The sequence below is a fragment of the Nannospalax galili genome, unplaced genomic scaffold (assembly GCF_000622305.1).
Source record: "Nannospalax galili isolate Female #2095 unplaced genomic scaffold, S.galili_v1.0 scaffold158, whole genome shotgun sequence".
Taxonomy (NCBI): domain Eukaryota; kingdom Metazoa; phylum Chordata; class Mammalia; order Rodentia; family Spalacidae; genus Nannospalax; species Nannospalax galili.
The window spans coordinates 3212113-3224631 of NW_008345290.1; the positions used below are offsets into that span (position 1 = coordinate 3212113).

The 12519-nt window shown below is 40.9% G+C and overlaps 1 pseudogene; it reads right to left on the reverse strand.

Moving 5' to 3' along the window:
- Positions 1–12519, reverse strand: part of LOC103740851 — a 56946-nt pseudogene that overhangs the window by 44029 nt on the left and 398 nt on the right.

A 12519-nucleotide genomic window follows, 5' to 3' on the forward strand; every position in this document is an offset into this window, starting at 1 on the left:
GTTAGGTTTTAGTTTTTTATTATTTTATGTGTATGAGTGTATTGCCTGCATGTATGTGAGTGCATCCATGTTGTTCAATGCTGCGGAGGTCAGAAGAGAGTTTTGGATTCCCCTGGAACTGGAATTAAGGTTGGTTCGTAGCCACCATGTGGGTGCTGGGAATCAAACCCGGGTCCTCTGCAAGAGCAGTAAGTGCTCTTAACCACTGAGCCATCTCTTCAGCCCTTGTTTATTTTTTTTTTAATTTTATGTGTATGAGTGTATTGCCTGCAAGTGTCTAAGTGCACCTGTGTCGTGCAATGCCCATGGAGGTCAGAAGAGGGCATCAGATCCCCTAGAGCTGGAGTTACAGATGGTTGTTAGCCACCATATGGGAATTGAACCTGGGTCCTCTGAAAGAGCAGCCAGTGCTCTTAACTGCTGAGCCATCTATCTAGCCCCCCTTTTTTGTTTCTTTTTTTTTTTTTATTGGATTATCTCATTTTAATCTTCACTGAAGCTATCCAGTTTAGCCACATTTTTTTTTTTTTAAATCTTTTTAAGACAGGGTCTCCTTGTAGGCCCAGCTGGCCTGGAACATGCTATGTAGACCAGATTGGACTTGATCTCACAGAGCTCCACCTGCCTCTGCCTCCCAAGTGCTGGGACTAAAGGTATACGCCACCATGCCTGGATAGCCATATTTTTATAAATGTGGAAATTGAGGCCCAAATGACTGCTCCCAGGGTTTCAACCTTAGGAAGGTATGGAGGAGCGGCTGAACTCAGGCAGATTGAATTTTTATCACATTTATTTACTTATTTTTGTGTGTGTATGTGTATGTGTGCCCAACATGCCTATAGCAGTATGTGGAGGTCAGAGGACAACTTACAGGAATTGATTCTCTCCTTCCACTATGTAGGTCCTGAGGATTGAACTTAAGTCATCTGTCGTAGCTACAAGTGCTAACCCTTCATGTTAACCCATCTTTATTATTTTAAAAATGTTTAATGGGCTGGAGAGATGGCTCAGCAGTTAAGAGCACTGACTGCTCTTGCAGAGGACCTGCATTTGATTCCCAGCACCCACATGGCGGCTCCTTAACTCCAGTTCCAGGGGAATCCGAAACCCTCTTCTGACCTCTGCAGTATTGCATGACACGGGTGCACTCACATATATGCAGGCAATACACTCATACACATAAAATAAAAATAATAAATAAAATATTTAAAAAACCAAAAATGTTTATTTATGTGTATGTGTTTGTCTGTGTATGAGTGTACATGAGTGAAGTTGCTTGTGGAGGGCAGAAGAGGTGTAGGATCCCCTGGAGCTGGAGCTCATGTGGGTGCTGAGAATTGAACCCTGGTCCTCTGCAAGAATAGTATGTGCTCTTAACTTTTGAGCCATCTCTCCAGCACCCCAGTTCATTTTTTTACATTCCAAAAACTTCTATTAATTGTGGAATAAAACAAAATAACACTGATAGGTATACTATGTAAAGTTTTTTATATGTCTTAAAAATTTATAGAAAATAGTCTAACCGTTTTCTTTGTAATAAGCATCCTAACTGGCAGCCAGTTTCTCTAGAACAATTCCAAACAGATTATTCTTGTTTTCCAAACTGACCTATTCTAAAAAAGAAGAGTCCATTCTAATCCAGTATGCAAATGTGGAACTTAAAGGATGGGAGGCAGTCAGGAGAGCACCTGAGGAGCCTCCACACCAAATCTCATAGTGACCACACTAATTCACATTTGCACCAACAGGTCCCTTTTCCTCTGCATCCTTGACAACATTTCTTTCTTGGTGGCAGCCCTTCTGACTGCAGCAAGATGGAATCTCATTATAGTATTTTTTTCACATTTACAACTTTTATTTTGAACAAAATAAGACACAAAAGTCACTAAGTTATAAATGCATATTCTAATTTCTTATCTTTTCAGAATACAGTGAACTATTTTAATAATTGAGACATTTACTATTACCTACTTCTGTTTATTCCTGTGTTTTTTTTAAAGAAGAGTTATTATGAATGAAACTGATTTCTTTTTTTCCTCATAAAATTTGTTGTGGTGTATATAGAGAGCTTTTGATCTATGTATGCTGATTTTGTATCTAACTTCTTTGCTGAGACTGTTCATCATAACCTTTGGGGTATTTTGAGTACAGGATGGTATCAGTTGAAAATAGGGATCATTTGACTTCTTCCTTTCCTGTTTTTATACCTTTTATTTTATCTTTATCTTGCTTAGGTTAACACTTTGGCTTTTTTTTTTTTTTTTTTTTTTTTTTTTTTTTTTTTTTGTCTTTTTGAGACAGAGGCTCCCTGTAGCTCCAACTGGAATTCACTATGTAGACCAGGCTGGCCTTGAACTCACAGAGATCCGCCTGCCTCTGCCTCCTGAGTGCTGGGATTAAAGGCGTGCGCCACCACGCCCAGCAACATTCTTCGGGTTTAAATTTTTTTTTATTTATTATTTTTATTTTATTTGTATGTGTGTATTGCCTGCATGTAGGTAAGTGCACCCGTGTCATGCGACTGGGTCTTTTACAAAAACAACCAGTGTTCTTAACTGCTGAGCCATCTCTCCAGCCCCAACACTTTGGGTTTTTAAGCACTATATTGAGCTGCTTCCATTAACAGTGAGACCTTTTTCACTTGTGGTATATGTAGTTTTGTCTTTTGAGTTTTTATTTTTAAAATGTTTTGTCAGTCGCCAGGGTGGTGGCGCACGCCTGTAGTCCCAGCACTTGGGAGGCAGGTGGGCGGATCTCTCTGAGTTCAAGGCCAGCCTGGTCTACATAGTGAGTTCCAGGACAGCTGGGGCTACAGGGAGACCCTGCTTCAAAAAGACAAAAAAAGAAAAAGAAAAAGAAAGTTTTGTCTCCTCTTGTAGACTTTAAGGGTTGTGGTGGTTTGAATGAGAATGTCCCCCTTCCCCCGACCCCCAGCTCCAAGTACTTGAACACTTACTCCCCATTTGGGGTATTGTTTGGGGAGGACCAAGGAACTGTTAGGAGGTGTGGCCACGCCAGAGGAAGCATGTCACTGGGGGTGGGTTTTGAGAGTCCATAGCCATGTCCCATTGTCAGTCTGTCTGTCTCTCTCTCTGCTTCCGGTGCCTGCTTGAAGATGTGAATGCTCAGCTTTCTGCTCTAGCTGCCTCCTGCCATGATGGACTCTCATCCCTCTGGAACCCTAAGCCCAATAAACTCTTTCTTGTATAAATTGCCTTGGTCATGGTGTTTTATCACAGCAACAGAGAAGTAGCTCATACAGGGATAATTAACTGAAGAATCACACTTTTGATTTCTTTTATTTTTGATTCTCATGTGGGCCCTTCAACACTCTAGCATCATACATGGTTGACAAGTGTCCTGAGACAGAACAGAACCTTATGCTGTATGTTCAGATTTAGTTTTAGGTTACAGCCTTTCTCTGGGAGTTGTGTCAAGGATAATCTATTTGCAAGAAATACAAGCTATAATCAAATCTGGTAATTTTGGGGTTTATTCAAGTCTTTCTTATTTGAGGAATCCCTCATTAGATGTCAGATTTAGGGGAGACTGTGCTGTCATCTCAGCACTTCTCTGGCCCCAATTGCCCCAGAAGAGAGTACCTTTTCTTCCCTTCCCTTCATAGCCAAGGGCTTAGTATAGAGCCTAGGCTCAACTCCTCAGTCTTTCCTACTTTGGGCTTTAAATCTGAAGCATGTGAGGTGATGGTTAAGATTCACCAGCTGTGGAGGCCAGTAGTACCACAGAGCAGTGGCAGAGGTACGCTGGACAGAGTACCCTTGCTAAAGGATAGTGGGGTGGTGCGTTTATGAGATTGCTCATTGGGTAAAGGCACTTGCTGCTAAGCCTGATGACCTGAGTTCCATCTCCAGGACCCACATGGTAGAAGAAGAGAACTAATTTTTGAGAGTTGTCCTCTGACTTCCATATAGCAGCTATGGCAGATATTTGTGTGAGTGCATACATGCATGTGTGTGTGTGTGTGTGTGTGTGTGTGCATGCACACACACACAAATACACATGCAATTTTAGAAAAAAACAGTTGGGAGTTATGAGTTTAACTCAGTGGTACAGGATTTGTTTGGAATGTGAGAGGTCCTGGGTTCAGTCTCTAGCAACACACACACACACCAGTTGGATCAGTATACTCTCCAGAGATTTATCAATTCCTATTCATTTCCTCAGTTTAGTTTTAAAGTTCCTAAATTATTCATTGAATTCCTGATATTTCCTTTTTTGTATCCTTAAGATAATTAGAGTCAAATTCTATTGATTGCAATTAGGGACTCATACTGATTTCTTCAGTCAAAGGGGACTCCAGGCAAGGCAAAACAAATTTCTTTTTCTTTTCTTTTCCACCCTATCCCAAGACAAGGTCTTGCTACATAGACTCATTGGTTTTGATCTCATTATGCAAACCAGACTAGCCTTGAACTTCATGATCTTTCTGCCTTAAACCTCCCCCAACCCCAAGTACTGAAAGTTCAACTATGTACCCCCTCACCTGGCTAAGACAAATTTCTTACAGGGATACAGAGATGTCTCAGAATACTCATTTCAGTAGGACTCCCCTGACTACCCCGTGTAAAATAAACGTAGCCTCACCGTTTTTACCAGTTTATACCCTCTTTCCTTGCTTTTCCTCTGCTTAAAGAATTGATCATGTCTTGATATCACAACTTTTTGTTTGTTCCTTGCTTGGCTCCCTTCCCTGGACTGTCATCTCATGGAGTGGGACTTTGATGACTTATTGCTTCATCATCAGCACAATGCTGAATTAGTACTTGAACAAATGAATCCAAAGACAGAAACATAACAGATGCCTACAGAAGACTGGAACTGAAAACTGGAAAACCATCAGGAGCTGGGGCAAGCTCTCTCTCAGGGCTTCTTTTTAGGACCACACATTTGTTCAGTCTCTTCTTTTCCCATATGCATTCTGACTTCTTTGTACAGATTAGGATGTAGAGAAATAAAATGAATTGAGTATCTTAAACCAGAATCTAACAAACCTGGTGACTCATTAGAACTAGGATTTAAATTTTATTATTCTTTATTGTTATTTTAAAAAATTTATGTGTATGAATGATTTGCCTCCATGTATGAGTACACCATGTGCATGCAATGCCTGCAGAGGCCAGAAGAGGGCATTGGATCTCCTGGAACTGGAGTTATCAATGGTTGTTAGCTGTCGTGTGGGTGCTAGAAACTAAATTTGAATCCTCCATAAGAGCAGCCAGTGCTCTTAATCACTGAGCCATCTTTCCAGCCCTACAATTTATTTTTTGTTTATTTATTTTAATTTTACTTATTTATTTTAATTTTATATATATGAATGTATTACCTGCAAGTATGCAAGTACAACTGTGTCCTGCGTTGAATCCCCTGGAACTGGAGTTACAGATGGTTATTAGCCCTGTGGATGCTGGGAATGGAACCCAGGTCCTCTGGAAGAGCAGCCAGTGCTCTTAACTGCTGAGTCATCCAGCCTTGATTTATTATTATTTTTTAAAGACAGGGTCTCACTACGTAGCCTTGGCTGGACTGGAACTCACTATGTAGACCAGGCTGGTTTCAAATTCACAGAGATCTGCCTGCCTCTGCCTCCCAATTACTGGGATTAAAAGTGTATGTCACCATGTCCTGCCTTGGGAGTCTCAGTGATGGTATAAAATATTCCCTACTGGCTCTTGTGCTTGAACACTTGGTTCCCAGTTGGCGGAACTGTTTTGAGAGACTGCAGAACCTTTAAGAGGTGAGGCCTGACTGGCAGAAAAGTAGGCCCTATGGGTGAGCCTTAAGAGGTTATAGCTCACCCTACTCATTCTGCCTTCTGGTCTATTGAGATTTGAACAGTCCCAGCAACAACCTACATCAACCATGAACTCTGTTATGATGTAGTATAGCCTTACAAAGTGTGAAAATAAATGCAATGCCCCTTACCCCATCTGCTTAAATTAGGTATTTGATCAAAGTGGCAAAAAAGCAACTAATACACTAGGTCACATTCAAGAGTTCTTTATCAAAATTTCTATGAACAAGGTTCTGGAATCCAGAGTCTTAAAATCCATATTTAGCTAGTCAAGCATTGAATTGTAGACAAGTCTCTGAGAACTTATGCTTTAAGCAAAGTAAACACTTCCTAAAATATTGTATGAAGTTGACATTGTCAACAATATGTATTTAGAGCACCTCACAAGAGCCATCTGTGGCACAGGTGCTGGAGACAATGGGAAAGAAAGCTGGTCTCTGGATCCTACAAAGCTAATTATCCATGGTTGATTCATACATGGGAAAAGGGAGGAAAATGCCCTCTTTCTTTTTTAAAAAAAATTACCCAATTTCACAAGTGTCCAAAATTCATATTGAGACTAATGCTGGAAGACTATTATTATTGTGTGTGTGTGTGTGTGTGTGTGTGTGTGTGCGCGCGCGCACGCGCACATGCATGTGGTGTGCCCATACGTGTGAGTGGGGGTGCATGCCCATGCCATGGTGCTTGTATGTAGGTCAGAGGATGAGCTTGGGTATCAGTCCTCATTGTCCACTTTTTTTGAGATGTGGTCTCTTGTTCGCTGCTGTGTACACCAGGTTAGTCCATCTGTGAGCTTCTGAGGACTCTCCTGTTTCTGCTTATCTCCCTGTAGGGACACTGGGATTGCAGATATGTGCTACCATGTCCAGCTTTATGTGGGTTCTGGTAATCCAAGCTCAGGTCCTCACCTACTGAGCTATCTCCTTAATATCTCAAGAGTGTTCTTGATACTAGGTGTCAAAATATCTTGTTTCTCCTGTTGCCTCTGTTATATGCATGCTGTCTTGCCACACCAACATTTCACTACTCTGTGCCTTAGTTTCCTTGATAAAATTTGAGATAATATTTTTCCTTTTTATTTCTCAGGTTGTTGTAAAAATTAGATGAGATAATAAAAATGATTTGAAACTGATACAGTGGAGGTCACAGAATCTATAGCTTCTATAGGTTGTATAATACATTTTGATCTTGAGTTCTCAGCAATCATATTCACTAACAGCAGATTTTCAAATTTAGCATTATCCTTTCTGATTGAACTTTATCTGTACAACACCTGATAATAGACTATAAACATTGCATAACCTCGGATTTCTACAGTACTTATTGCTACTATATCACTTAATAACGTCTTGCTCTTTAATTGCTTTCCATATTGGACATGTTTTCATAACTTCCTTATAAAAATCACTAAATGTGGGCCTGTTTGTGCTTGCCATGTGTTCTCCAAGGCACCAGGCATAAACCTGGACAGTTGGTACTCAGGAAATACTTGATACAATGTTTGACTAGAGGAACTTAATTGTATGAAAACTGGGAGTCTGCACCCTCCTTGTAAGCCCCAGCCAAACGCAGAGACAGCATAGATAATGCCTGTCAGTTTTTTTCCCTTCTTTCCCTCCCCCTTGGTTTTTTTTGGGGGTGGGGGAATCCGGGAGCGACGGCTGACATGATGTGGGTGGGAGTAAATGGATCCAACAGGGATTTGAGTTTCAAAGCTGCTTCTGTCTGTTCTGTTAAAGGGCTGTACATCCTGCTTCAGGACTGATTTGAATGGAGCACAGTGGGGAGTGTATTGGAATGTGTGAATTCCATAGAACTTACTTAAGTGGAGCAGATGACAAAGCTTTTGATAACAAAGTAAAGTAATTCTTAGAGTAAAATAATATAATTCAACACTCTATAACATTTATTTTTTTATTTATTATTTTTATTTTATGTGTATGCATGTATTGCCTGCCTGTAGGCCTGTGTTGTGCAATGTCCAAGGAGGTCAGAAGAGGTTGTCGGATCCCCTGGGACTGGAGTTACAGATAACTGTTAGTTGCCATGTGGGTACTGGGATTTGAACCCGGATCTTCTGCAAGAACAATGAGTGTTCTTAACTGCTGAGCCATCTCTCCAGCCCCAACATTTGTTTCTATAAATCTTCAGTGTTGGCAATTTTTTTTGGAGGGGGGTGATGTTGAGACAGAGTCTCACTCTGTAGCCCAGCCAGGATGGCCTGGAATCTGGATTCCTCTATGTAACTCAGGTCAGCTTTGAACTTACAGTTCTCCTACTTTTACCCCCCAACATGCAGGGATCACAGGCATGTGCCACCACACCCATCTGTGTCATCAATCTTGAATGATTAGATCTCATAATCGATCTGAGGAGTAGAGAGGTACCTATGAATTTTTTTTATGAATGTGTAAACGAATTCTTGGGATTTGTCTAACACAATTAAAAACGGGATCCATTTTGAGAGTATTCTCATAGGTAGCAGGTACCTCTTACATTCCAGCCCTGAAGAAGAGGGGAAGGCCAGGCCCCTTCCTTCATAGCTCTGTCAGACTCTTGTAAACCAAATGCTTTGTATCACCATGGGGAAAAACCCCCAGAATTATCCATAAAGGGTCAGGCACCCCTATAGCCCAGTTGAAAGGGGCTTCCTGCTTTCAGCTTCCCAATCGTGGCTTCCTCTGGCAAGTCTTAATCCCCCGCTCTCTGTCTTTCATGCTGGAGATTGAATCTAGGGCCTTATACATACCTGACAAATGCTCTACCGCTGATTGATATCTCCAGTCCTCTTTTATTTTTCATTCTGAGTTGGGCTCTCACCAAGTTGCCCAGGATGGCCTTGAACTCATTCTATAGCCCTGGCAGTTCTTGAACTTGTGATCCTCTTGTCTCAGCCTTCTGAGTTCTAGGATTACAGATCTGTGCAACCATACATGGGCTTCTCTTTCTCTCCTGCCATGTGGTTTCCCACTGTAAACACTCAGTAAAGAGCTGATGCTGCTCTTGAGAAAGAACCACCATATCCTCTACTTGTATAGTCCAGGGTTCTTTCCATGGTGTGTGCAAATCTAAGAGCTATGTTGGTCCCGAGCATCATGCTTTGCCTTAGAAGCAAGAATAGGGGCTGTGGGTGGAGCTTAAGCAGTTGAGTGCTTGCCTAGAATTCATGAAGTCCTGGATTCAATCCTCAGCACCTCAAAAGCTAGATGTGGTGGTGCATGCCTATAATCCCAGAACTCGGGTCATATTCAGCTACATAGCAGTCTAGGCTACATGAAAGCCTGTCTCAAAAACAAACAAAACAAAACCAAGAATAAAAGTAGGAATTCCAGTTTTCTTTTTCCCAGTCCCACTGCTAGCTCTTTTCCTTAGGGACCGCCTGATAACACTCACAGCTGGCTGACTTTCTTGCTAGCGAGACATTGATTGACAGCCTTGCCCTCTTATGTTGCCGAGGAAGGTGGTACTTTGCTAACAGGACCCTGACACTAGTTGGCTATGGCTTTTATCTTGGATTCCAGAAAGGCATGGCTTCAATTCTGATTAAATTCTCTTGAGCAGCTAACTACATTCTTTTGATTTTTGTCTTTCCTTGACAGATGAGTGGGAGGAGTTTGTCTATACATCCCACTACTTCTAAGAAAATGGTTTCTAAGTTGAAAAGTGCTATAAAAGATAGAAATTATTTTCAACCTCTTGAACCTTCTAAACTAATTTACTTTTTGTCTACCAGGTTGTAGGATAGAATGGAGGTGACAGGAACTGTTGAAGATAGTATGCAATAGAACTCTTACACAGAGTCCAGGGAGACCTTAGAAACAGCAGTATTTAATAAATATATGCAGTGTCCAGAGATCAATGTACTGGAGGTAGATTCATTCATTTCCCATGGATTCACTGATATTCTGAATGTTGTTAGAAGTGGGATTGTTTACAAATATAGGGAAGTGTATAGTTATTTTTCTGTTGCTGTGATAAAACACCATGACCAAGGGAACTTATAGAAGGAAGAATTTATTTAACTTATGGTTCCAAAGGGGCAAGAGTCCACCATGGTGGGGAGCCATGGCATCAGAAATGGCTGAAGCAGAAAGCCAAGAGGTCACATCTTCAAGCAGACACAGGAAGCAGAGAGAGAGATTGGAAATCTGGCAAGGCTTAAGAACTCTCAAATCTGCCCCCAGTACGAGCTTCCTCCTAAGATGCAAGGCTGCACCTCCTAAAATCTCTCAAAACATCGGCCACCAACTGGGGATGAAAATATCCAAATACTAGGAGCCTATGGGGGACATTCTCATTCAAATCATCACAGAAATTAACATACATAGGTAATAAACAGTCTCAGAAACAAGGCTCATCTCTCATCTTAACACTTTTCAAGACTCTTCAAATTAAGTAGAATTCCTTAGATTGACACCTTTTAATAACCAGTAAACACTGGTTATTTGAATTTTTTACTTAATGGCGTGTCTGCTTGAGTCTTCTTTTTTTTTCTTTCGGTTCTTTTTCTTATGATTGCAATTCTTTATATATTGTGAATATAAGGCCTTTTAAAATTTTTTGGTTTATACATATTGTAAAGGCCCTACAAGTTTTGCTCTTACCTACATTTTGTTTTCATGTATCTTTATAGCAACATTGTCCAACAGAGGTGTATTGTAAACCATATTTTGATTTTACTTTTGCTTGTAGAATTTATTTTAATTTAACTTTTTCTGAGGCAAGGTACTTCGTGGGCTAGGCTGGCTTCAAACTCAGTATGTAGCTGAGGATGACCTTAAACTTCCAATCTTAACTCCACACTATAGGGCTTCTGAGGGTAGCTGTTAGTCATTTTTTTTTTTTTTTTTTCTTTTTTGGTCTTTTTGAGACAGCGTCTCCCTGTAGCCCCAGCTGTCCTGGAACTCACTATGTAGACCAGGCTGGCCTTGAACTCACAGAGATCCGCCTGCCTCTGCCTCCCTAGTGCTAGGATTAAAGGCGTGCACCACTATGCCCAGCCTCCTTTAGTCATCTTTTTATGGTAACCGATTCCCAAGTTTATGTTAACTTTAAAATTTTAAAATTTATTTTACTTATTACTGTGTGTGTATGATGTGTGTGGGCAAAGGTATGTGTGTCAAGGTGCATGTGTGGAGGTCGGAGGACAACTTTTGGGAGTTGGTTCTCTCCTTCCACTATGGGTTCTGGTGTGAACCCAGGTCATCAGGCTTGTGTGATTTTTACCTGAGTAGTCATCTCCTTGGTCCTTGAGTTTCTTTTAGTTTTATCACTTACATATGCATTTTTTCTGTTTCTGTCTCTGTAGAGCTCTTTTATTTACATTATTTATATTGTATGTGTGTGTGTAGGGGGGGGTGTAAGAGTGTGGATGTACATAGTAAGTATGTGAAAGTCAGAGGAAAACTTGTGGGAGTTGCTTCTCTCTTCCCACCATGTGTGTTCCATGCAAAGCTTGCAGGCTTGGTGGCAAGTGCCTTTACACACTGAGCCCTCTTGTTGGCTCCAAATGGCTTATATTTCTAACAACAGTGATTTTAGGATTCATCTATATTGTTGCATGCAGTTTGTTCCTATTTCTAAATTGCGGTGTTTTAATCTCCCATCAGTGAAGTATGAGAATTCTCATTGCTGCATGCCTAGTTAACACTTGCAATTATTGGCAGTGTTTTTATTTCAGCCATTCTGGGATGGTGTAGGATTTTTTTTTTTTTTAAATCATAGTTTGAATATTCCTCTTTCCTCATGAGGTTGACACTTTTTCATAGCCAATACACATTAGTTATTTGGATTTTTTTTCCTTAGTTAGGGGCCTGTTTGAATCGCCTTTTCCTTCTCCTTCTTTTGTGGTGCTGAGGATCAAACCCACACAGCCCTCACACATTCTAGCATTCTACCACTGAACCCTGTTCCTGCCCTCAAGTCTTTTTAATCATAGTTAGAGCCTCCTCCCCTGTCTGCATCCTATAGCCCCCCCAAACAGGATTTCATGTAGTCTGTTGTGTATGTTAAAGCCTATTGAGTTAAGCTTGTGTACCCAGATGTCCCTCAGAGTGAATTCATCCACTGGAGTGTGGTCAGTCTATCTAGCATCACTCCCGTAAAGAAGATCAATTCTCCCTCACCCAGCAGTGATCCGCTGCCAATAGTCCTTTGGTTAAGGTTGGGGCTTCTTGCCCATTTCCCCAGTTCTATGCTGGTTTTTTGTCTGGTTTGAGTTTGCAAGGATCTTGTCCATGTTGTCACCATTGATACAAGTTCATATAAACAAGTTCCAAACTGCCTGGAAAACTGTTTCCTTATGATCATCTACTACCTCTGGCTCTTACAATCTTTCCACCTGTCTTCTTTCCCAATGGTCCCTGAGCCCTGGGTGGGTGAGGGTTAACACAGGAGTCCTATCCAAGGACATGCACTCTGTTGTCTTCTTAGTCCACTCTGAGGCTTGCCTTTTGTTTGTTGCTGTTGAGACTGTATCTTGGTCAGGTTGGCCTTGATCTACAGATTCACCCATTTTTTGTTTTTGTTTTTTTTTGGTTTTTTGTTTTTTTTGGTTTTTTGTTTTTGTGTTTTTGAGGTTTCTTAATGGTGGAATTTGTGGAAACCAAGTTTTGATGTATTCAGTACTTCCTTTTTCTCTGTTATGGTTATTGCCTTTTAGATTGGCTTAAAATGTCTGTCCTTTACCCCTGAAGTCATGGATA